This window comes from Dreissena polymorpha, chromosome 14, assembly GCF_020536995.1.
Source record: "Dreissena polymorpha isolate Duluth1 chromosome 14, UMN_Dpol_1.0, whole genome shotgun sequence".
NCBI classification, from domain to species: domain Eukaryota; kingdom Metazoa; phylum Mollusca; class Bivalvia; order Myida; family Dreissenidae; genus Dreissena; species Dreissena polymorpha.
Genome location: NC_068368.1, coordinates 35498831 through 35523956, shown reverse-complemented (window position 1 = coordinate 35523956; position 25126 = coordinate 35498831). Strand labels below are relative to the sequence as shown.

General features: G+C 35.8%; 1 protein-coding gene across 4 annotated transcripts in view; it reads right to left on the bottom strand.

Moving 5' to 3' along the window:
* LOC127857092 (transcriptional regulatory protein AlgP-like) overlaps positions 1-25126 on the bottom strand; it is a 70993-nt gene that overhangs the window by 23899 nt on the left and 21968 nt on the right. For all 4 annotated transcript variants that reach the window (XM_052393450.1, XM_052393451.1, XM_052393449.1 and 1 more), the window contains 5 exons: positions 24686-24775; positions 23900-24015; positions 22739-22911; positions 21086-21202; positions 4819-4918 (listed from right to left, as the gene is read on the bottom strand). The gene's annotated coding sequence lies outside the window, so the exon portion shown is untranslated. The remainder of the gene's footprint in view (positions 1-4818; positions 4919-21085; positions 21203-22738; positions 22912-23899; positions 24016-24685; positions 24776-25126) is intronic.

Genomic DNA, 25126 nt, shown 5'->3' with positions numbered 1-25126 from the left:
TGAAGTTTCATGATCCTAGGCCTAAGCGTTCTTGAGTTATCATCTGGAAACCACCTGGTGGACGGACGGACCGACCGACAGACTGACCGACATGTGCAAAGCAATATACCCCCTCTTCTTGGAAGGGGGGCACAAAAAGCGCTGAAGTGAAACAAAGATTATATTTCAGGTTTGAGACTCATTGAGACTCGTGGTTAAATAATGGTATGTAATTAAAGGGGCTCATGCAGTGAGACTATTTGAGAAATTAAGGTATGAAATTTAAAGGGCTTCATAGAAACCATACGATGGCCTGAAATTAAAAGGGCTGCAGACTGCAGCACTTTTAATTGAGACATAGGGACATACTTCAGCATGTAATTTAATGGCTTAAATGAGAATGGTAGAAATAAACATGTTGGTTTTTAAAGGGACCTTTCCACGTTTTGATAAATTGACATAATTAAAAACAATTCTTACAGATTTGCAAGTTTTCGTTGTAGTTATGTTTTTTGCAAAGAAATAGTAGTACTGAACATTAACCATGCTCTAAAATATCCATTATATGCATCTTTTGACGATTGGAAACCCCAAATATTATTAAGTTATAATAACGCGAAACAATTGTTATAATTTGGAAAGTTCAGTTGTTAGTGTTATATTTTGTGATATTAAGAGGATAGCTTATATTAAGTATAAAATACATATAGTACCATTTTAGCACGGATGGCTGAATGGTTTAAGCACAAGACTAACTCTAAGGGTAAGTGATCATATAGTCTGTTGGTCTGTCACACTATTTTGAAAAATGCTCATAACTTCTATGTCACTTCAGATGTAACCTTCATATTTGGTATGCATGTGTATATGGACAAGGCCTTTCCATGCACACACAAATTTTGACCCTCTTGATCTTGAACATAGGGTCCTCGTTCAGGTTTCAAAATCTGCATTAAGGTTTCGAAAAATGCTCATTACCTCTTTGCGGCTTCAGATGTAACCTTCATATTTGGTATGCATGTGTATATGGACAAGGCCTTTTTATATGCACACAAATTTTGACCTTGAACTTAGGGTCCACGTTTAGGTTTCGAAATCTGCGGTTAGGTTTTGAAAAATGCTCATTACTTTATGTTGCTTCCGATGTAACCTTCATATTTGGTATGCATGTGTATATGGACAAGACCTTTCCATACGCACACAAATTTTGACCCCCTTGACCTTGAACTTAGGTTCCGCATTTAGGTTTCGAAATCTGGGTATGGTCATAATTTCTATGTCGCTTCAGATGTAACCTTCATATTTGGTGTGAATTTGCATATGGACAAAGCTTTTCCATTGTTTAATTCTTTAATTTAATTTTTGTTTTATGTTGGAACTTTTTATTTCCATTGTTTTCATTTATCAATTTATAGCATTTAATGACAAACTTCAAACAAGAGCACCGCCTTGCGGGTGCAGACCGCTCATCTATTTTTCATTTTAAAGGTGTAGGGACCTATTTCAATTTCAATCACAAAGGATGGAGGGGTCAGGGCCCTCAATCTATTAAATCTGCCGCCTAAATTCGGCGGCAGTCCCCCACCTGAAAAGTATACTTTTTTCCCCTTGTTTTTAAATAGAAAGATGTGTCTCATGATTATTATATCTCAATTCTATTTCAATTTAATCTTTGCAAACATACTAAATTATGAAAAATGCAATGAATATAGTGCAAACATGTACAAATGTAATAATGAGAGAGTAAGTAAAAAAATCCCCCAAAAAGGGAAACGCCGCGAAAGGGTGCGGACCCCTTCCCCCAAAGAAGTGTGAGGCCACTGAGGGGTGGAGTGGAGAGGGGTGTATAGTGTGGGGCTTTGGCCATTTATTACATTATCTCTTCCAAAAATGAAAAAAAATGCAAAAAAAAAAAAATTGGGGAGGGGGGGGGGATTCTTGGGTGGGATGGTTGGACGGAATTTCAAAAATAAAATAATAAAAATAAATATTTGTGTTTTTTAACCATGTTTGAAAAAAACAAGAGATGTGTTTGTCAGAAACACAATGCCCCCTATTGCGCTGCTTTGAAATTATTTTTATTTATTTATTTTTTACCTTTGACCTTGAAGGATGACCTTCACCTTGAACTTCCACCACTCAAAATGTGCAGCTTTATGAGAAGGCCGCTTTGAAATATTATTTTTTTTACCTTGAAGGTTGACCTTGACCTTGAAGGATGACCTTGAACTTCCACCACTCAAAATGTGCAGCTTCATGATAACGCAGCTTTGAAATTATTATTTTTTTTACCTTTGACCTTGAAGAATGACCTTGACCTTGAAGAATGACCTTGACCTTGAATCCACCACTCAAAATGTGCAGCTTCATGAGAACGCCGCTTTCACTTATTTTTTTTGACCTTTGACCTTGAAGGATGACCTTGACCTTGAACTTCCACCACTCAAAATGTGACGCTTCAAGAGGATGCCGCTTTGAATTTTTTTTTTTTTTTTTTTACCTTCAAGGATGACCTTGACCTTGAACTTCCACCACTCAAAATGTGCAGCTTCATGATAATGCCGCTTTGAAATTTTTTATTTGTGTTTTGACCTTTGACCTTAAAGGATGACCTTGACCTTGAAGATGACCTTGAACTTCCACTGCTCAAATTGTGCAGCTTCATGAGAAGCCGCTTTAATTTTTTTATTTATTTTGACCTTGAAGGATGACCTTGACCTTCCACCACTCAAAATGTGCAGCTTCATGAGATACACATGCATGCCAAATATCAAGTTGCTATCTTCAATATTAAAAAAGTTATGACCAATGTTAAAGTTTTCGGACGGACAGACGCCATATATTTGACATTTGACCTTGAAGGATGACCTTTACCTTCACCTTTCACCACTCAAAATTTTCAGCTCCATGAGATACACATGCATGCAAAATATCAAGTTGCTATCTTCAATATTAAAAAAGTTATGGCCAATGTTAAAGTTTTCGGACGGACAGACACCATAAATTTGACATATGACCTTGGATGACCTTGACCTTTCACCACTCAAAATGTGCAGCTCCATGAGATACACATGCATGCCAAATATCAAGTTGCTATCTTAAAAAGTGAAAAAGTTATGGCCAATGTTAAAGTTTTTTTCGGACTGACAGACAGACTGACTGATATACTGATGGACAGTTCAACTGCTATATGCCACCAATTACCGGGGACATAAAAAATACTTTTTGGGGTGGGGGGGGGGGGGGTATAGTGTGAGGGTGTGGTGGTCATTTATTAGATGATCTTTAATTTAAAAAAAAATAATGGGGGGGGGGGATTCTAGGGTGGGGGGGGTCGTGGGGGATGGTTTGGGCGGAGTCAATTGTGGTATGTCAGGTAAGAGTTGTTTTGTCAAAGTATCAATCGAATCTAATCATAAATAAAGAAGTTATGGCAATTTTAGCAAAATTTAATAATTTGACCTTAAGAGTCAATGTCATTCAAAGGTCAAGGTTAAATTCAACTTGCCAGGTACAGTACCCTCATGATAGCATGAAAGTATTTAAAGTTTAAAAGCAATACCCTTAATACTTAAGAAGTAAAGTGAATCTAAACACAAAATGTAACCATATATATTCAAAGTTACTAAGTCAAAAAAGGGCCATAATTCGGTAAAAATGACAACCAGAGTTATGCAACTTGTCCTTAACTGTCCCTTTATGATAGTTTGCGAGTGTTCCAAGTATGAAAGCAATATCTATGATACTTTAGGCGTAAAGTGGATCAAAACACAAAACTTAACCAAATTTTCAAGTATAAAGGGCCCATAATTCCGTCAAAATGCCAGTCAGAGTTACATAACTTTGCCTGCACAGTCCCCTTACGATAGTTATTAAGTGTTGCAAGTATGAAAGCAATGGCTTTGATACTCTAGGGAAAAAATGGACCTAAACATAAAACTTAACCCAATTTTCAATTTTCTAAGTATAAAAAGGGCACATAATTCTGTCAAAATGCCAGTCAGAGTTACATAACTTTGCCTGCACAGTCCCCTTACGATAGTTAGTAAGTGTTGCAAGTATGAAAGCAATGGCTTTGATACTTAAGGAAAAAAAAAGACCTTAGCACAAAACTTAACCAAATTTTCAATTTTCTAAGTATAAAAAGGGCACATAATTCTGTCAAAATGCCAGTCAGAGTTACGTAACTTTGCCTGCACAGTCCCCTTATGATAGTTAGTAAGTGTTGCAAGTATGAAAGCAATAACTTTGATACTTAAGGAATAAAATGGACCTGAACACAAAACTCAACCAAAATTTTCAATTTTCTAAGTATAAAAAAGGCACATAATTCTGTCAAAATGCAAGCCAGAATTATCTAACTTTGCCTGCCCAGTCCCCTCATGATAGTAAGTAAGTGTTCCAAGTTTGAATGCAATAGCATTGATACTTTATGAGAAAAATGTACCTAAACGCAAAACTTAACCGGACGCCGACTGACGCCGACGCCAAGGTGATGACAATACCGGTAGCTCATAATTTAAAAAAATAATAATAGACGAGCTAAAAATGCCAAAATCTGTGAAAATTTGAAGAGTCTGAAGAGAGACTCAATGACTCAACATTTTTATAAACAAAATGGGTCGTTACATGTATAAGATTTTTAACACAGCTGTTTTGTTTGGGATTATAGTAAAAGTCTGGTACTAGTCTTTGTTACGTAGTGGGAGATTTATGGATATAAATAGGTTATTTATGGGAACCAAGTTAATCTCTGGGTTATAAAGTGGTCTGTAATTTAAGAGTCTGCAGTTAAAATCTGGAAATAGAAAACTAGTTGCAAGGAAAAAGAATACTTACATAGCCTGATAAGAGGCCACTGCGCTCGCTGCGGCACGCCTCATTCTGGAGACACTTCTGCCAGCACTCGCTTGTCTGGATGATGACATTATATATCAACCTGCAGATTTAACATATTGTGCATTTTAACAAATTGGCTTTTGTGTATATTTTGCAGTCAATCTGTGAAACTAGGAATACCATGAAGTAAAGTCATTAGGCATTTGTGAGGTCCCTAAGTGAAACAGTCATTTCCCAAAAATCCTGAATCCTTTAGGAATTTGGTGAAATTAATAGTTACACTGAATAACTGTAACATAAATTATTATAAAACAATTTGTATTAAAGTTATATCACATTAAATTTTGTTTGCTTTGGATCACCAGTACCCTAGGCTGTTAACTAATTATTCATAACATTGTTGCATTTAAAAATGTGGTCTATTTTCTTTTTTATTATCCCCACGCTTTTTGAAAAGCGTGGGGATATTGTGGTCTTCTCCGCCGTCTGTCTGTTCGTCCTGGCCACTATCTCCTCCTTCATTATAAGCACTAGAACCTTGAAACTTTCACACATGGTAGCTATGAGCATATGTGCGACCCTGCACTATTTGGAATTTTGGTCCCCCTGGGTCAAAAGTTATGGGGGTTGGGGCGGGGCCAGGTCAGAGATTTTCACTCATTTTTTTAGCTTATCTTACTATAATTTCTTAATTTCTACACCGATTGTCTTCAAATTGATACCAAACCTCTCTTATGACAATACGGTCAATGTCAACTATGCATGGCCCCATTACCAACCCTGGGGCGGCCCGCCCACAAAGGCCACGCCCACCCAAAATTTCATTTTTACTATAATTTCTTCATTTCTACACTGATTTACTTCAAATTGATACTGAAACTTTCTTATGACAATACAGTCAATCTCAGCTATGCATGGCCCCATTACCAATCCTGGGGCACCCCGCCCACATAGGCCATGCCCACCAAAAATTGCCTTTTACTATAATTTCTTCATCTCTACACGGATTCACTTCAAATTGATACTGAACCTCTCTTATGACAATACGGTTTATGCATGGCCCCATTACTGACCCTGGGGCGCCCGCCCACATAGGCCACGCCCACCCAAAATTGCCTTTTACTATAATTTCTTCATCTCTACACCGATTCACTTCAAATTGATACTGAACCTCTCTTATGGCAATACGGTCAATCTCAACTATGCATGGCCCCATAACCAACCCTGGGGCACCCCGCCCACATAGGCAACACCCATCCTAAATTGCCTTTTACTATAATTTCTTCATTTCTACACCAATTCACTTCTAATTGATACTGAACTTCTCTTATGACAATACGGTCAATCTCAACTATGCATGGCCCCATTACCAACCCTGGGGTGCCCCTGGGTCAAACATGCGGCGTGGGGATACGCGTCTGCCTCTGCAGCGCCATTTCTTGTAGTTATTGAATCGTAAGCAAATAAAATTGAACCCACATCCAGTACAACCTGGCTTAATTACAATATAATGGCATACAAAAGATGATTTTTTTTTTAAATCACATGTAACTTAGGTTTCACGCTGTAGTGATTTGTTTTTAGCTGTTTTCGGAGAAAACCCGAGGTATTGTCATAGCCAGCTCGTCGTCCCCTGTCCATGTCATACTAAAACCTTAACATATTGTTAAGGTTTTGAACATTGGCTCTAAAATCAAAGTGAATTAACCTACAACTTTGAAACTTCATTTGTAGCTGCACCTTGAGGAATTCTACATGCTACACCCATTTTTGGGTCACTAGGTCAAAGGTCAATGTGACCTCTTAAAAAAACAACAACAAAAAACTGACAAGCTTTCATTTATTCAAATCTGCACCCACAGCCGAGCGTGGCACCCGTTATGCGGTGCTCTTGTTATGGCAATTAAATGTATGAAAACTATTTTTAACTCAGCTGTTTTCGGAGAAAACCCGAGGTATTGTCATAGCCAGCTCGTCGTGTTGTGTCGTCTGCGTCATGCTAAAAACTTAACATTTTGTTAACCTTTTGTACATTGGTTGTAAAATGAAAGTGCTTCCACCTTCAACATTGAAACTCCACATGTAGCTGCACCTTCATGAGTTCAACACGCCACACCCATTTTTTGGTCAATGGGTAAAAGGTCAAGGTAACTGTGAATTCTGACAAGCTTTCATTTTTTCAAAACTGCACCCGCAGCCAAGCGTTGGAACCAGTTATGCGGTGCTCTTGTTATATAACTTTTCAACATATACACAAAACATACAAAAGAACAGACAATTAGAAATCTTGTATGAATAATCATGTTTTATGTGTATGTTTATGAATGTACTCACATTTCAGGGTGGAAGTAAATTTGCAATATCTCAGGGGGGTTTTCAATGTAATATTTTAAAATATATTAAAATTTTTACTTTCAGCATTAGTCTCATTCCTAAATTAGGTCAATGTAATTGTCAAAATGAGGTTTGGTGATGAATGTGTTGATTGATCATATAAAAATGCATGCAAAGCTTTGTTACTTTTCATCAAGATAATTGATGAAGAGTCATTTAGATAAAAACTAAATTTTTACTTCTAAATGTGTTCATGTTCAAAAGAAGATACAATTACGTGTTATTGATTTATTCTAAACATTTCATTGTGGATATATAAACCTTAACAGACAAAAATAAGGAAACTTCAAATCATATATACATCTCAGCTTCAGTAAACGCTGGGCGCATATAAACCTTGGAAGGAGTTGCTTTAGGAAACCTTATAGTTTATTACAAAAACTAAAATATTTTAAGGTTTAATAATAATCATAAAGAATATTTAAGAATCAAAGTAAAGTCTTTACAGGACATTTTAGTTGTTCAATGGTAAACCATTTATAATGGAGTAACTAAGTGTAGTATTGTTTTGAGTTTGTAGATGGAAGAAGTTAGTTTGTTATTTGTTTTTAAATTTAAACATTTTGATTTTCAGAAGATGTCAATAAAAGACCTCAAGAGTCCTATCATACAGACAAGCTATTTGACTTGAAGGAATTTCATGCTGCCAAAACAACAATTATAATGTAATCGGTAAAAATATCTGGGTATCCTTATGTTTGTATTCTTAAAAAATGTGTAATTGTTAAGATGTTCTATACTGTGCTCGCCCATGCTTCAAGTGAACAGCTTATACACTACCTATGCTTGGCCTGAATAAAGCATACATGCTGTGTACATTATAATTTAATTAAAAAAATTACCCGCTATCTCATGAACAAAAAGTATATGATTTAAGTTATTATATTATTCAGGGTTCTCAATAAGAGTCAGCCGCCGGCCAAATCGGCCTTTTGAAATCAGATTTTGGCCGATTGAAAATCATTCAGATTTGGAAATTCGGCAATTGACTTTTCGAAATTTGTGTGTCTTTTCGGTAATTTTGCTCCTATTTGCTATTAAGCAAAGACTTCGCTTTATTCTATATTTATTTTATGCATTCCAGTGGTTTATAGAGAATTATCAGTGAATTAAAACTGATAATTTCACTGTTTCAAACAGTGAAAATTATCGATAATTTTCACTGTTTACTGTGAAATGATGTTATTTTTGTGACGAAATGACGTCTTTATCCCAGCGAAATTCTTAAGTTATACTCTTTTACAATGTAAATAAACTGTAAAAAAAAACAAACATAAAATAAAAAGAAATTTGTTGGATTCGGTGGAATATCGATTTGAATTCACTTGTGATCATAGAAAATATATATTTTCTATGATCACTCGTGAATAAAAATCTATAATCCACCGAATCCAACAAATATCTTCTATTTTATCAAGAACTACTGATAATGCCATTTTTAATCACATTCTTGACAAATCTTGATTTTAAATGCAACTAACATACTGTAAAACCAAAATCTTCCTGGCATGACGTTTCTTCTTGTTTTGGTGAGGAGAGTAATTTTGTGTACATGTAATTTCTGATTTTTATTGATTTAAAAAAAACAAACTACAAATGCAACTTGTGCAATGTGGTACAATACTTTTGCTACATTTTGGTAAAAAAGGGTGCCCCATCAGTGACATGTCAATTTAAAATTAAGACACCTGGTATGCAAATGCCACCCATCACCATAGGTGATAGACTACAACTTCTAAGTGCCAAATAATAGTTGATCCAACATCAGTCAGTAAAAATGCACATCCTGATTTAAAGTGATATTTTCTGTTATATTTTTTTTTTAATACTTCCATAACACAGTGTTAAAAACATTTTTAATGTTTTGTTTGTGTTGGAATACAGCCTTAAATATGTCGTCTGAGGACGCAAATTGGGCCACGTAAAAAAAGCTTGTTCTTAAATTGTTGCTTGAAACTTAAATTCATGTGTCATTTTAACAAGGAAATGAACCAAAATTAGTTTCTGTCATATAATATATGTTTTACAGTAGCTCTCGCCAATTACAAAAGAAGTTCCCTGATGTTCAAGAAAATAATCAATGAAAATGTTAAACTTTTTGAAAGGTGGTAAGAGTTATGTTTCTTTGTAGTGTATGGTGTGATATAAGTATTGTGATGCAATTAAAATTATTCAATGTTTTAAGCAAAAACTTAGGGGAAAAAAGTGATTACATTACTGCTTTCCTTATATTTTGAATAACCTAATTTACAGCATAGACATCCTATATAACTTGAACAAGCAAGCATTATTAAATTCACCCTTCACAGAGAATGACCTCTTGTTTGCTTGTTAATTCTACAGATTATAAAACCTACCACAAACATACCGTAAAGTTTTATTGAACAAAGGTCGTTTGAAATTAAGCTTTAATTTAACTATTATAAAAAAAAATCTTTGGAGACACTTACCTTACCATTGATATGTAATGTTAATATTTTTGTATTTTTTTTACAGAGCTTTAAAAGCCCATTATGCAAAATTTTATTTTAAGAAAATTGATATCACTCATTCATAATACTTTATTGGTAGTACATATATTTTGTGGCACCTTGTGTGGGCTGTTTTTATTATATTATTTGATTTACAACTTGTAAATACTTATTGAAAAAGCTGACATGAAATATAAAATTATACGCAAAAATGTAAATAAAATGGAAATGTCATTTTTGAATTGGAACGGTTTTAAAATCAGCCATACATTTGTAGTTATAGTCTCTTGTGTGTTATCTTCTTTTGATGTTAACTCTTCACAGCTGCTCCATGTTTTTCGTTTTATTCATATCAAATATTTTTTAAACTGGCTATTCAAACAAATGTTGCATTATTTTATGAAGAATAAATATAATACTTGAAATACAAGTCAAGTTGTCATATTCAAGCTAAATTTTATTGTTTTGAATTCCAATCCAGTAAATTTATATATTGGTCATAGAAGGGATTGTTTAATATAGTGAATTACTTTGTGAATTCACATTTTATAGTCATATGCATTAGGAATTATGTTATGCATTAACTATATTTGCTGTTGTTCTTTTAAGGGACCTTTTCACGTTTTGGTAAATTGACAAAATTAAAAAAATGTTTCAGATTCGCAAATTTTTGTTGTAGTTATGATATTTGTGCGAAAACAGTAACACTGAACATTTACCATTCTCTTAAATATCCATTATATTCATCTTTTGACAATTTAAACACCTGAACATTTTTAAGCGTTACAATGCAAAACGAAATAATTTTGAGAGCCTTTGTTGTCGTTAAATTTTGTGACACTACAACGATTGCTGATATTAAAGGGATCTTTTCACGCTTTGGTAAATTGACAAAATTGAAAAAAGTTGTTTCAGATTGGCAAATTTTCGTGTTAGTTATGATATTTGTGAGGAAACAGTTATACTGAACATTTACCATGCTTTAATATAGCCATTATATGCATCTTTTGACGATTATAAAACCTAAAAATTATAAAGCGTTGCAACGCGAAACGATTGAATAATTTGGAGAGTTCTGTTTTTGTCGTTAAATTTTGTATAACTACGAAGATTGCTTATATAAGGTATAAAATACGTGAAGTATGTGTACTCCGCGGAATAGCTCAGTAGGCTAAAAGCGTTTTTACTTCAGGACTCTGGCAGGACTCCAGGTGTTACTGGTTCGAAACCTGCTCCGAGCAATGTTCTTTTCCTTTTTTAAATTTTATTCTTGATTTTTTACTGGAGCTTTTACGATCCAATGTTTACATTTATCAATATAAAGCATTTAATAAATAAGTTAAAAAATGCCAAAATCTGTGAAAAGGCCCCTATAAGTATAAAATTCATCACTCATTGAATAAGCACAGATGGTCGAGTGGTCTAAGTGTTAAACATTTACTCCAGCCGGGTTCAGTGATTTGAACCCAGTTGAGGGTTACTAACATTTACTCCATGGGTCAGTGATTTGAACCCAGTTGAGGGTTACTAACATTTACTCCATGGGTCAGTGATTTGAACCCAGTTGAGGGTTACTAACATTTACTCCATGGGTCAGTGATTTGAACCCAGTTGAGGGTTACTAACATTTACTCCAGGGGTCAGTGATTTGAACCAAGTTAAGGGTTACTAACATTTACTCCATGGGTCAGTGATTTGAACCCAGTTGAGGGTTACTCTTTTTTTTTTCCGTAAATTATATTCTTGTTTTTTACTGGAGCTTTTAGATCCAATGTTAACATTTATCAATATAAAGCATTAAAGGACACACTTCAAAATCTGTGAAAAGGTCACTTTTAAGGATGATAGTTTTGGTTTTGTTGACAGTGTAGTTTGGTAGTTTGCCTCTGTTAATTAAAAAAAAAGTTGGTAACAATCACAATGGCTGATACCTTGGTTTTGCTTTGCTAATGGTGTTTGCATTAAGTTATTATAATTGTTTAGATCTGTGCAATCAAACAGCGCATTAGGGAGGTATATAAAATCATCTTTAAAACAATGAGACATTGATTATTTGACACTTTTCTTATTGATTTAAATGGTAATGCTTGAAGATACTTTGTGATAATGAGAGTGTTGGGTGGGATGATTGTGATGATTTTTATTATGATGGTGGTGGAAGTGGTTACTGGTGGTTACGGTGGTGCTATGATGATTGTGGTGGTAGTGATGATGATAGTGATCATGATTAGGACATGTTGATTGTTAGGATGATTATGATGGCAATGATGGTGGTGGTAGTAAATGCTGGAGGTGAGGTGGTAGTGGTTGTTGATGGTGGATGGTTGTGAGACGTTATTGTGATGGTGGTAGTGGTTAGGTTGTTGATCATGGTGGATGGCTGTGAGACGTTATTGTGATAGTGGTAGTGGTTCGGTTATTGATGGTGGATGGTTGTGGCGACGTTATTGTGATGGTGGTTGATGATATGGTTGGGTATGGTTATTGTGGAACTGTTGGTTTTGAAGTTAAGAATAATTGATGTAATGATGGTGCTTTGTGGTGTTGTGATGTGAATTTTTTACAGCGTTTATATTTTTTGCTTTTGTTGATTACATGATGATAGTTTTTGTGGTTGGGCTTTGTGAGTGTGATGTTGATTGCTGTAATGATTGTAATCAGGGGGATGGTGATGTCAAAAAACCATTGATGTAAAGATGGTGTATTTGGTGGTGTTGGTGATGCTTAGAAAGTGATGGTTGGGGATTGGGCTTTGTATGGTGGTGAAGGTGATGGTAAGTTTGTAATGCTTGGGGTGTTGGTTGGTTGTGATGGTGGATGTTGGTTGCTTGTTGTTGGTGGTGGTGGTGAATATGGGGTTGTTGGTTGATTGCGGGGTTGATGGTTGGGTTGTTGGTGGGGATGGTTGTGCTGGCAATGGTTGGGGTGGTGGTGTTAGGCTGTGGTTGGGGTCAGTGTTTGGTTGTGATAGTGTTGATGATAGTAGGTTATTGTGGGAGGGAACTTGGTTGTGCTGGTGATGGTTGAGGTGTTGGTTGGTTGCGGTTGAGATGGTTGTTGTATGTAGTTATGGTGTCAGGTTGTGGTGGAGGCAGTGTTCGGTTGTGATGGTGCTGATGTTTGGGTATGGTGGCTGGTTATTTGTGGGTTTGGTGTTTGGTCCAGATGGTATTGGGGAGTGTTGGGAAGGTGGTTGGTTGTGATGTTGATGGTGGTGAGGATGGTGTTTGCTTGTGATGGTGGGGGATTGGTTTTTCGATTCTGAGTGTGTTGGTTGGTTGTGATAGGTTGTAATGGTGATGTTAGGGTAACCAGTTGGTTTGTGATGGTGTTTGTAATTGTTTGTTGTGGGGTTGGTGGTGATGGTGGTTGGTGTTAGTGATGATGAGGTGTTGGTTAGTTCTGCTGTTGGGGTGGTTGTTGGTTGTGGTTTGGGTGTTGGTTGGTTATGGTGAGGGTGTTATTTGTTTGCAGTGGTGGTGATGGTTGGGTGTTGGTTTGTTGTTGTGTTGATGGTTGGGGTGTTGGTTGGTTTTGGTTTTGATTGCTGGGGTGTTTGTAAGTTGTGATGGTGGTATTGTTAGGAATGATTGAAGTTGGGATTTTCAGCAGGTTTGTGTGATTGTAGTGATGTGGTTGATTGTAGAAGGTGTTGCTGGGGGTTGATGGTTTAAAGATAAGTGATTCATGTAATGGTTATCTTAATTTTGTTCTGTTTGTATTGGTTATTATTTTCTAAATATTATTTTCTTTATTGGTAATTGCTTTTCTTGTTAAGTGTTCTTTTTTTGACATTGAAATGCTTCATTATATGATTTTTTTCGTTAAATGTTTAGTGTTTTTGACGGGTCTTTCATTTTTATTTTTGGCTGTGTCATGAAGGTAATGTATTCACTTACATATAATCATCAGAAGTCAACCGAAATCCTGCGCATTTGTAGACAAAGATTATCAAAGAAGCCTCAATCTACAGTCAATTTGAATAATAGGTAATACAACCGTGAATGGAAATAACATTAGTATTAGGCAAAAATATGCACACATGCAAACTAATACAAAATAAAATAGATAATACAAGCCAGTCATGGACAAAATATTAATATTCAACACATAAAAAATGCCATTTATGTATTTATAGTATTTGCATGCTCTTTTAACAAACTGTTTCGCTTATGGTATGTGCCATGTATAATGATGGTAAGCCATCAAAACAAGGAGATTGGTTTCGCATTCTGCTGCACCTTGTACCATTAAACTTTGATACTTGGCATCGGCATAAAACGGGTCTAATAAACTTATATATGGGGTTTCATGCGATACGCAAATAACTATTAAATTAAGTATAAAGCACTTACGTTGTTGAAGGTTGTCAGAAAAATGTTAGAAATTGTATACTCGTTCCGAAGAATTTGTATGGGGGGGATATGTTTTCGAACAAGCCTTTGTATACTAGACCATTGTCATGTGATCAAAAATTGTGGATGACTGCGAACATAATTCAAACAGGAACCGTCCTGTTTGACATAACAGTCATTATGCGCGTTAAAAAATCGACACAATATGCTCGGGTATTGTCTGTATATACCGATATGTTGCATTTCTTGATTGAAATAACCATGGTCTAACTTTTTCTGATTATGAATTTCCGTTTAAATTAGTGAACTCAAATCTCTAGATTGAATGCGACAATTAGTGTGACACAGATGCATAGAATAACAAAATGCAAACTGAACGCAGGAGTTCGATTTTAACTGCATGAAAGATTTAGATACATGTATTTATCAAATGTTTCAACATGTTATTCTTATTTAATTTTTGATAATAATATACGAAATAAATATAAATTCTCTTATGAAACATTGCTTGGGGTGACGCACAATCTTAAATATCAAACAAAGATATTGGTTTATAAAATAAACAAAATTTTCCTCGCAAAATTGAAAACAACATGTAGAAAACAATGTGTCGACTTAAATCGTGGCTATTTTAACGGCAGTCGTTCCTGAAGAATCCAGGCTTTATTAGAAAAGTAACTCGTGGTTCAATTTCTCTTTTAAATACAAAAAATGTATTTCGACCGGCGCTGCAGCACATGCGGCCATAGTTTTGATCCCTATGAAATATGCCCAACGTTGCAAAATTCAACGACAATCCGGTATTAAATAAATTGGGTCCGCGGATTCAGCGCATGCGGCCATAGTTCCGATGCCTATTAACTTAACGTACCACAAAACCGTCGTTGAGAGCCGATGCACATGTCGCTGGCTCTGTAGGACGGAGCAGAGTTGTATCCAAGGCGGACAAACTACATAATTATTTTTTTTTTACATCGCGGAGGATAAAAGTGTGTTTTTAATGTCTCTAATGGAATTTAGAAGCACTCGTGTGTTTTTCAGAGAAGATGTTGTTGTTCAGAATTTATTTACAGGTCCCATGCCCCTTCACGAAGTCATTTTAGCTGGACCTGCCCCTGTGACCTTTCAGGGGATAAATGTTAATTATGAGCTAGAGTAGGTTAAATTAACCCTGGCTACCCGGGTATTCGCCACATGATTTTTATTTTAATTAAGTTCAGTGCACGTTGCCCAATGAGACCTTACTGTGCCCTGTATCTAGTGCTGATGTTGGGATGCAGATCACGCTGAGCGTCATGCACATGATTCAAATACATGACACCCAACCCAACCCCCACCACATCATCACCCATGATGTGAGATCCAGAACACCCACATATAACCCAGCCGTCCGCTGTCTGTTAACTTTGAGATTGGCCATAACAATATTGAAGATAGCAACTTGATATTTGGCATGCATGTGTATCTCATGGAGCTGCACATTTTGAGTGGTGAAAGGTCAAGGTCACCATTCAAGGTAAAAAATACAATCCAAGGGAAGTAATAAGCTTTAAAAGGGAGATAATTTTAAAACCTGCCAAATTACATATTGAAATTTTATTTAAAAGCGGCGCAATAGGGGGCATTGTGTTTCTGACAAACAAATCTCTTGTTTTTCATTTTCTACTGGTGTCATAAGATGCCGAATCGCATCATTTATAAGACAAAGCCTTATGGTCTTAACAAATGTAAAATTCCAACACAGTCGCGCATAATGTATTTCGAAAATTCTGTTGAAAAGAAACGCTCAATTAAAATTTCAGAGCAAATAACGCACTGTCAACAACGCTTTTATTTGCATTAGTTGATATATACAAGAACAATACCTACGAGACAATAATATAAAATGATCATGGGCGTTTAAATTAATAGTTCTATTGAAATTTCATACTGTAAATGAAAATCAATAGGAATAGGGGAATGTTACTATCTGACCCTAAATTATAAATTAACCTGTGTATTGCCAATGTATTTAAACCTCTTTCTGTAAAAAGAGTGTTTAATCAATGAGGGTAAAGGGTCTAAGATAAAGCTGTGCAGTGCCACACAGGCTCAATCCGGGACGAAAATTCACGTTAATATTTTAAACCCCCTTTTCACAGAGCGAGGCTCATTTATAGCCGTCGGGCAAATACTTTCTAACGTGCCCTCGGCAGGCCATAGATGTGTTTGAATGTATTTACCGCATTTCCACTGCATAATTCAGCAAGTTAAGTCTGTTCTTTGAATGTTTGTTAGTCATATATTGATTATTATTGTATCGTAATTTTTATGTCCTTGTTATCTAAAAACTATAAAAAGGCTGTCAGATGTACGTGTTCTCTGTGAATTATAGGCATATTTCATGATTTAAACATATTTAAAAGATATTGAATACAAAATTGTGTATTTATTTGAAATCACATAAGAAACGTATTGTCAAATAACAAAAGAAATTTGCTCAAATAAATTCCCAGACTTTTAATGATCAAGACACGATTAATCGACCATTTCGATTCATGATCCTAGGCGTAAGCGTTCTTGAGTTATCATCCGGAAACCATTTTACTATTTTGGTTCACCATGACGTTGACCTTTGACCTACTGACCTCAAAATCAATAGGGGTCATCTGCGAGTAATGATCAATCTACCCATGAAGTTTCATGATCCTAGGCATATGCGTTCTTGAGTTATCATCCAAAAACCATTTTACTATTTCGGGTCACCGTGACCTTGACCTTTGATCTAGTGACCTCAAAATCAATAGGGGTCATCTGCGAGTCATGATCAATCTACCTATGAAGTTTCATGATCCTAGGAGTATGCGTTCTTGAGTTAACATCCGAAAACCATTTTACTATTTTGGGTCACCGTGACCTTGACCTTTGACCTAGTGACCTCAAAATCAATAGGGGTCATCTGCGAGTCATGATCAATCTATCTATGAAGTTTCATGATCCTAAGCGTATGCGTTCTTGAGTTATCATCCGAAAACCATTTTACTATTTCGGGTCACTGTGACCTTGACCTTTGACCTAGTAACCTCAAAATCAATAGGGGTCATCTGCGAGTCATGATCTATCTACCTATGAAGTTTCATGATCCTAGGCGTATGCGTTCTAGAGTTATCATCCGGAAACCATCTGGTGGACGGACATACATACATACAGACAGACCGACAGGTGCAAAACAATATACCCTCTCTTCTTCAAAGGGGGGCATAATAAGTGTGTTCAACTCTAGTTAATCACGAGTTTTATCCGTGTTAAACCAAGCGGTATTGGCAGTTGTTTTAAGTGGGACTTGTTTGCTTACCGACTGGGTTAAAACTGTGTGTCAAACACAGAAAATACTCGGTGAGTAGGTTTTGGTATGTTTGCGTTTTTTTCTGTGTTTAAACAGAGTTTTTTTCAGGAAGTTGGTTTAACTGTGTTCCTAGTAACAAAAAACATGCTTTTACAAAAAAAATCACTTTGTAGCTTCTTGTGTGTTTTTTAGGAAGTGTGTTTTAACTAATAATTGTTTAAAGAGTGTTTTAACCAACTAGGTTAAAATTGAGTAAAAAAAACAGAAAAAAAGTTAGTTGGTTTTATGAATGTTTTTGGTAAGTTTTTTTGTGTGTTTCTTAGGAAGTGTATTGTTTGTGTGTTTAAAGTGAATTTTTCTTACACTTTTGCTAAGAAAAAAACTTACTTTGGAAAGATCTTGCACAAAAAAAAACCCTTGGTACATTAATGTGAGTTTTTGGTAAGTTTGGCTTATTGTGTGTTTCTGTGAGTCTTTTTAAGAAAGTAGGACTGGTTCTTGTCTTCAAAGGTGTGTTAAAGTTGTTTTTGTGAGTCTTTTGTTCGCTTCAGGGATGGTAAAATTTTACATCGTCTGAGCCGAAACGTTTGTGCTGATATGTTCCCGTAAACAGAGGATATTGAGATTCAAGCACAAAAGATGATTTCAAGTCCCATATTATTTAAAACAAACGGGCCAAGATGGCTCTAGTTTGCTCACCTTTTTTACAAGGCCTTGTTCATCGATTAGATGAAAATTCAGTACTCTAGAGCATATAAGATTGGTTCTCTTCTGTTTACTTTTGCAGTGTTGTTAGCATATGATTAATTCTGATTGAGTACTGTCCATTTGCATGTTTTTTTTTGCAATGCAAACATTTGGAAGTAATGCTAATTCTATGTGTTTACAAGGTTTTTGTAAGATTTGGACCTAGTGACCAAGATGACCCTATGTCAAACTTTGACTAGATATTATCAAGAAAAACATCCTGGTCAAGTATCATCATTATTGGACCAAAACTATTGGCTCTAGTGTGTTTACAAGTGTGTACAAGGTTTTTGTAAGATTAGTCCCATGACCTAGATTTTGTCCCCACAGTTACCAAACGTCAAACTTCACCTAGATATTGCCCAGACAAACATCCTGGTCAAGTTTCATAATTATTGAACCAAACCTCTGGCGTATGGAGTGTTTACGAGTTTTTTGTAAGATTTGACATGGTAACCTATATTTTGACCTGTCATGACCAAACATCAAACTTTGCTTACAAAAATAAATATTAAGAACAAGATTAAACAAGATGTGTTTTTGAAACACAATGTCCCCCTATATGATGTTTGACCTTGAAGGATGACCTTGACCTTGACCCTTCACTACTCAAAATGTGCAGCTCCATGAGATACACATGCATTTCAAATATAAAATTGCTAGCTTCAATATTGCAGGAGTGACATTACATGAGCAATTTTGACCCATATATTTGACCTTGAAGGATGACCTTGACCTTTCACCACTCAAAACGTGCAGCTCCATGAGATACACATGCATGCCAAATATCAAGTTGCTAGCTTCAATATTTCAAAAGTATTCATAAAATAAGCGATCTGGGCCACATATATTTGACCTCTGACCTTGAAGGATGACATTGACCTTTCACCACTCAAAATGTGCAGCTCCATGAGATAAACATGCATGCAAAATATCAAGTTGCTATCTTCAATATTGCAAAAGTATTCATTAAATAAGAGATTTGGGCCACATATATTTGACCTCTGACCTTGAAGGATGACCTTGACCTTTTACCACTCAAAATGTGCAGCTCCATGAGATACACATGCATGCCAAATATCAAGTTGCTATCTTCAATATTGCAAAAGTATTCATAAAATGAGCGATTTTGGCCACATAATTTGACCTCTGACCTTGAAGGATGACCTTGACCTTTCACCACTCAACATGTGCAGCTCCATGAGATACACATGCATGCCAAATATCAAGTTGCTATCTTCAATATTGCAAAAGTATTCATAAAATGAGCGATTTTGGCCACATAATTTGACCTCTGACCTTGAAGGATGACCTTGACCTTTCACCACTCAACATGTGCAGCTCCATGAGATACGCATGCATGCCAAATATCCACATAATTTGACCTCTGACCTTGAAGGATGACCTTGACCTTTCACCACTCAACATGTGCAGCTCCATGAGATACGCATGCATGCCAAATATCAAGTTGCTATATTCAATATAGCAAAAGTTATTGCAAAATGTTAAAGTTGGCGCAAACAGACCAACCAACAGACCAACCAACAGACAAACCAACCAACCAACAGTCAGGGCAAAAACAATATGTCCCCCACTACTATAGTGGGGGACATAAAAAATCTGAAACAAAATTGTGACCTCTAGAGTGTTTACAAGGATTTTGTATAATATAATGAAAATTTTGACAATCAAAGGGCAATAATTCTGCCATTTATTATACGATTTTGCTAATTATCAAACTTGACTGAGATCTTGTGGCTATATAGCTTCTCAGCAACTTAGATAAATAATGCTTGAGAGATGTGAATGCTAGAGTTTTTACAAACCAAATGTGGACCGACGACAGACAAAGACCTATCCTAAAACCTCACCAGAGCAATGAGGCGAGCTAAAGTGTTTTTTTCACTACATTCATATTGAGAAAACTTCCCGGCCCACTAGGGGCCATGTTTTTTCACTGATCTGGACTATTTTCAAACTCGTCCGAGATATCAATAAAACCATGTTTTGACCAAGTTTCATGATGATTGGGCAAAAAATGTGAAATCTTGACTGTTCACAAGCCTTTTTTACTATATAAATAAAAGGAAAAATGCCCCATCCCCCTGGCAGTCATGTTTTTGAACGGACCAGAACCATTGTAAGTCACGTATCTAGGAAACAAATGTTCTGACCAAATTTCATGAAGATTGGACTTAAAATGTGACTTCTAGAGTGTTCACAAGGTTTCTCTATAGCCAAATAAAGAAAACTGACCCGCCCACTGGCGGCCATGTTTTTCAACTGACAGTAACCACTTTTAAAATCAACCAACATATCATTAACACAAACATTTTGACAAAATTACATAAAGGTTGGGCATAAAATGTTACTTCTACAGTGTTTACAAGGTTTTTTGTTTTTTGATCTAGTGACCTAGTTTTTGAGCCAGCATGACCCAGTTTTGAACTCAATCGAGGTATCACTAGAACAAATCTTCTGACCAAGTTTTATGCAGATCGGACAAGACATGTGGCCTCTAGAATGTTAACAAACCAAATGTGGACGACGAACGGACAGACAATGGACAAAGACCGATCACAAAAGCTCACCTATGCAATCAAGCACGTTAAAAACACAGACAATTTGCAGAAAATTATATTTATATTAAAAAACAGTCTGAATATTTGTACAGTGCAAAACAAGGAAACATTTACCCAATATAAATTTTCTCAATATCGAAGCACATTTAACGAAATGAATAAACATAAATAACAAACTCGTCTTAAGGCTATCCCAGGCAAAAACAGGGGAGGGAGGGGGCTGAATGGGTATTAAGTTTCTGTTAGTGAGGGGTATTACACAGTATAAAATCAATTATAATTGTATTTAACTATGTTGAAAGTACGCCATTTATTAAATGATGCCACTAAATAATCCTCGTCTCATTTTTTACTGGAATAGACCTTAACACATATTTACACATTTATACAAACCCAACAAAGTTGCTCATCACTGCTGTACACGGTATATCTCATGCAGTCGCCTCAAAGCCCATCTCATTTTTTCTTCAACTGTTGCAATGGGCAGCGACAATTTTTTGGAGATGACATCTGAAATGTATATGAACAAGGGCTGTTTGTAAAACACGCATGCCCCCCTAATGGGCTGTCAGTTGTAGTGGCAGCCATTGTGTGAATACATTTTTTGTCACTGTGACATTTTTTGTCTGCCAGTCATGATCAATGTACCTATAAAGTTTCATGATCCTAGGCCTAAGCATTCTTGAGTTATCATCTGGAAACCATTTTGCTGTTTCAATCGCTATGACCTTGACCTTTGACCTAGTGATAAAATCAATAGGGGTCATTTGCCAGTCATGATGAATGAACCTATGAAGTTTCATGATCCTAGGCCTAAGCATTCTTGAGTTATCATCCGGAAACCATTTTACCGTTTAGAATCACTGTGACCTTGACCTTTGACCTTGTGACCTGAAAATCAATAATGGTCATCTGCCAGTCATGATCAATGTACCTATGAAGTTTCATGATCCTAGGCCCAAGCGTTCTTGAGTTATCATCCGGAAAACATTTTACTGTTTTGAGTCACTGTGACCTTGACCTTTTGACCGAGTGACCTGAAAATCAATAGGGGTCATCTGCCAAACATGATCAATGTGCCTATGAAGTTTCATGATCCTAGACCTAAGCGTTCTTTAGTTATCATCCGGAAACCATTTTACTGTTTTGAGTCTATGTGACCTTGACCTTTGACCTAGTGACCTTAAAATCAATATGGGTCATCTGCCAGTCATAATCAATGTACCTATGAAGTTTCATGATACTAGCCTAAGCATTCTTGAGTGATCATCCTGAAACCATTTGGTGGACAGACCGACAGACGTGCAAAAGGGGGGGCATAAAAATCAATGCAAGATTTTTAAATATTCAAAACACTTGTTAAAGTTTAGTCATCCATAGTAAAGGCATTCAGATTCATATCATCAGTTCAGGCATCACTTTTTAACATTATCTTCATAAGAAGGATTTCAAAACACATTTGTGAAACTAGGGGGGAAATCTACTTGTCTTGAAATGTTGATGGTTCAAAAAGAAAGTTTTGAGTAACTTTATACTGAGGTTATTTTTGTCTGCCATTGGGTTAAATTTTCAAAATTTAAAACACGTACATTTTTGTTGTTACTATTAAACAAGACTATTGTCAAGCAATATAAGTCCCCTACCGGCTCCACCATTGTCAGATTTTTTTTCTTTTATTTGTTGCCATAGCAACCAGAATTTTTGACAAAGGAACAAAATGAAATGACGTTCATAATTTCCTTATTGCAATCTATCCAAGTTTCAAGTTTCATGAAAAATTATTAAGAACTTTTAAAGTTATTGCAGGATCCAGAAAAGTTTGACAGTCTGACTGACTGACTGACGGACACACAGAGCACAAACCATAAGTCCCCTCCGGTGAAACCGGTAAGGGACTAATTATAGCAGTAGCATAAAATTTACGTAAGACATGTGCTGGAGTCAAATTTGAATGACTTTCAATATGTTTGTATCAAAAAAGATGTAGTTTTAATAGGACATCATTATATTAAAATAGTCCTGTTCTCTTAAAAAAAAGAGTTATACCAACAATGGCGCAGCAATCAAGAGACCTCAAGTATCTCTCCCTTTGGGGTGGTGGATCCTCTCTTCATAGAACAGTTCACCAGCTGGTCACGTCAGAATATTGCTATCATGGCCTTCAAAATGGCCTTAACAAGCCATGTCTCGTGGAAGATCTCATTTGAGATCAGGTTGTTCTGAAATATATTTCATAATAGTGTTTAAGATGCACTAATAAATCATAGAGTTTAAACCCTAATTATATATTTTATAAAATAACTTGAAATAATTTTATACAAGAAACTGTCGGAGACGGGTGATGCTCCCCAAAGTTTTTTTTTGTCACAATATTGCACTATATATTCAGATAAAAGGAAACGTCTTGAGGGGCATTACTTTGGACAAAATAATACAATGGATGGTTTAGCAACTTAAAAATTTCAAAGGGCCATAACTATCTAAATAAATCATCTAACCAGAACCCACAAATAACATGCGCATCTCCTCAAGGTAGTTAAGCTTCCCATAAAGCTTCATTTAATTCCAGTCAGTAGTTGGGGGACAAGAATTGCACTATATGTACAGTTTATAGAAAATTTCAAAGGGCCATAACTCTGTGACAAATTTTGGGGGAGCATAAAAACAAGAGCACCGCATAACGGGTGCCACGCTCGGCTGCGAAAGCTTGTCAGAATTATTTTTTTTTAAGTTAAGGTTTTAGCACGACGGGGACGACGAGGAGGCTATGACAATACCTCGGGTTTCTCCGAAAACAGCCCAGCTAATAAGTTTTTTTTAAGCTCAGTGTTTTCGGAGAAAACTCGAGGTATTGTTATAGCCAGCTTGTCATATGCTGTCCGTTTAACATTTTGTTAAGGTTTTGATCATTGACTCTAAAATAAAATTGCTTCCACCTACAACTTTGAAACTTCATATGTAGATGCACCTAGACGAGTTCTACATGCCACACCCATTTTGGGTCACTAGGTCAAAGGTCAAGGTCACTTTGACCTTTAAAAAAAAATAATCTGACAAGCTCTCATTTATTCAAAACTGCACCCGTAGCCAATCGTGGCACCCGTTAGGCAGTGCGCTTGTTTTATGATAAAAATATTTTTTAAATTATCAAACTTATATATTATCAAATATCTAAGTAAATACTAAAAAACTTTGCAATGAAATTACCTGCAAAGCCTGTGAGCCTGTGTGTTGAGCCCATGTGTCACTGTATTCTCCTCTACCCTGAGCTTAAGGACAGGCCTTGGTGTTACCAACAGATGCTGAATTCTGCCAAGCATTAGCTGAAACAAAAGGTATATGTTTCTTCCATTGTATTGCTTCCCTCATAGAATTAGACACTATTATGTTACCCCATCATTTAAATTTGGGGTATAAAAAACCATTATAATGACATATTTTATAATTGCACACATTTTGGTAATAAATCAAGGTCTTTGTTCACACAATTATCCAACATAATAATCTTTTGTCAGAATATCATGCTTTAAGAAACCTGTTTGCTGCATTATTTTGATCTGTTTGAAAAAACTTTAAAGGGAATTGTAATTATGGTCTGTGAAAATGGATAGACACTTGTGACATAAGATTATCTTTTCAGTCTTATTGCAGTTTTTTTAATCACTCATTATGTGGTACAATAATATACTTCAAACAATTCTTTCAGTACACTACAGAAAACATATGGCATAACATTATGACTTGGTTCTCGTGCTAAAAATAAATAGATAAACATCATGATATTTCTAAAATATTTATGTGTCTTGTAAGCTAGATGATCAAGTTGTGTACTCCAAACATTTTACATGTACATTTGTAACATATAATCCTTATTAGATTTGGATGATTTATTTTAAATTTCCATTACTTTTTATCTGGCAATTGAAATGCTTATTTACATAGTTGTACACATATTCTGGAGCTCATAGTGAAAACACTAAATTAAGTTGTTACCTGTGCCTCAACTTCATCAAGTCGAGCCTGCAGCTGATGCACAATTTGACAACAGCTGTGGAAAGCTCCATCAGGGTTTGTAACACTAACCTGTTGAACATTTACTTTCAAAAGTATTGCAAAATAAAATGACATATCGGTTGATAACACAGTGTTTTATTTATTAAAAACAAGGGCTGTTTGTAAAACATGCATGCCCCCCATATGGGCTGTCAGTAGTAGTGGCAGCCATTGTGTGAATACGTTTTTTGGCACTGTGACCTTGACCTTTGACCTAGTGACCTGAAAATCAATAGGGGTCATCTGCAAGTCATGATCAATGTACCTATGAAGTTTCATGATCCTAGGCGTAAGCTTTCTTGTGTTATCTCCCAGAAACCATTTAACTGTGTCAAGTTAACGTGACCTTGACCTTTGACCTAGTGACCTGAAAGTCTATAG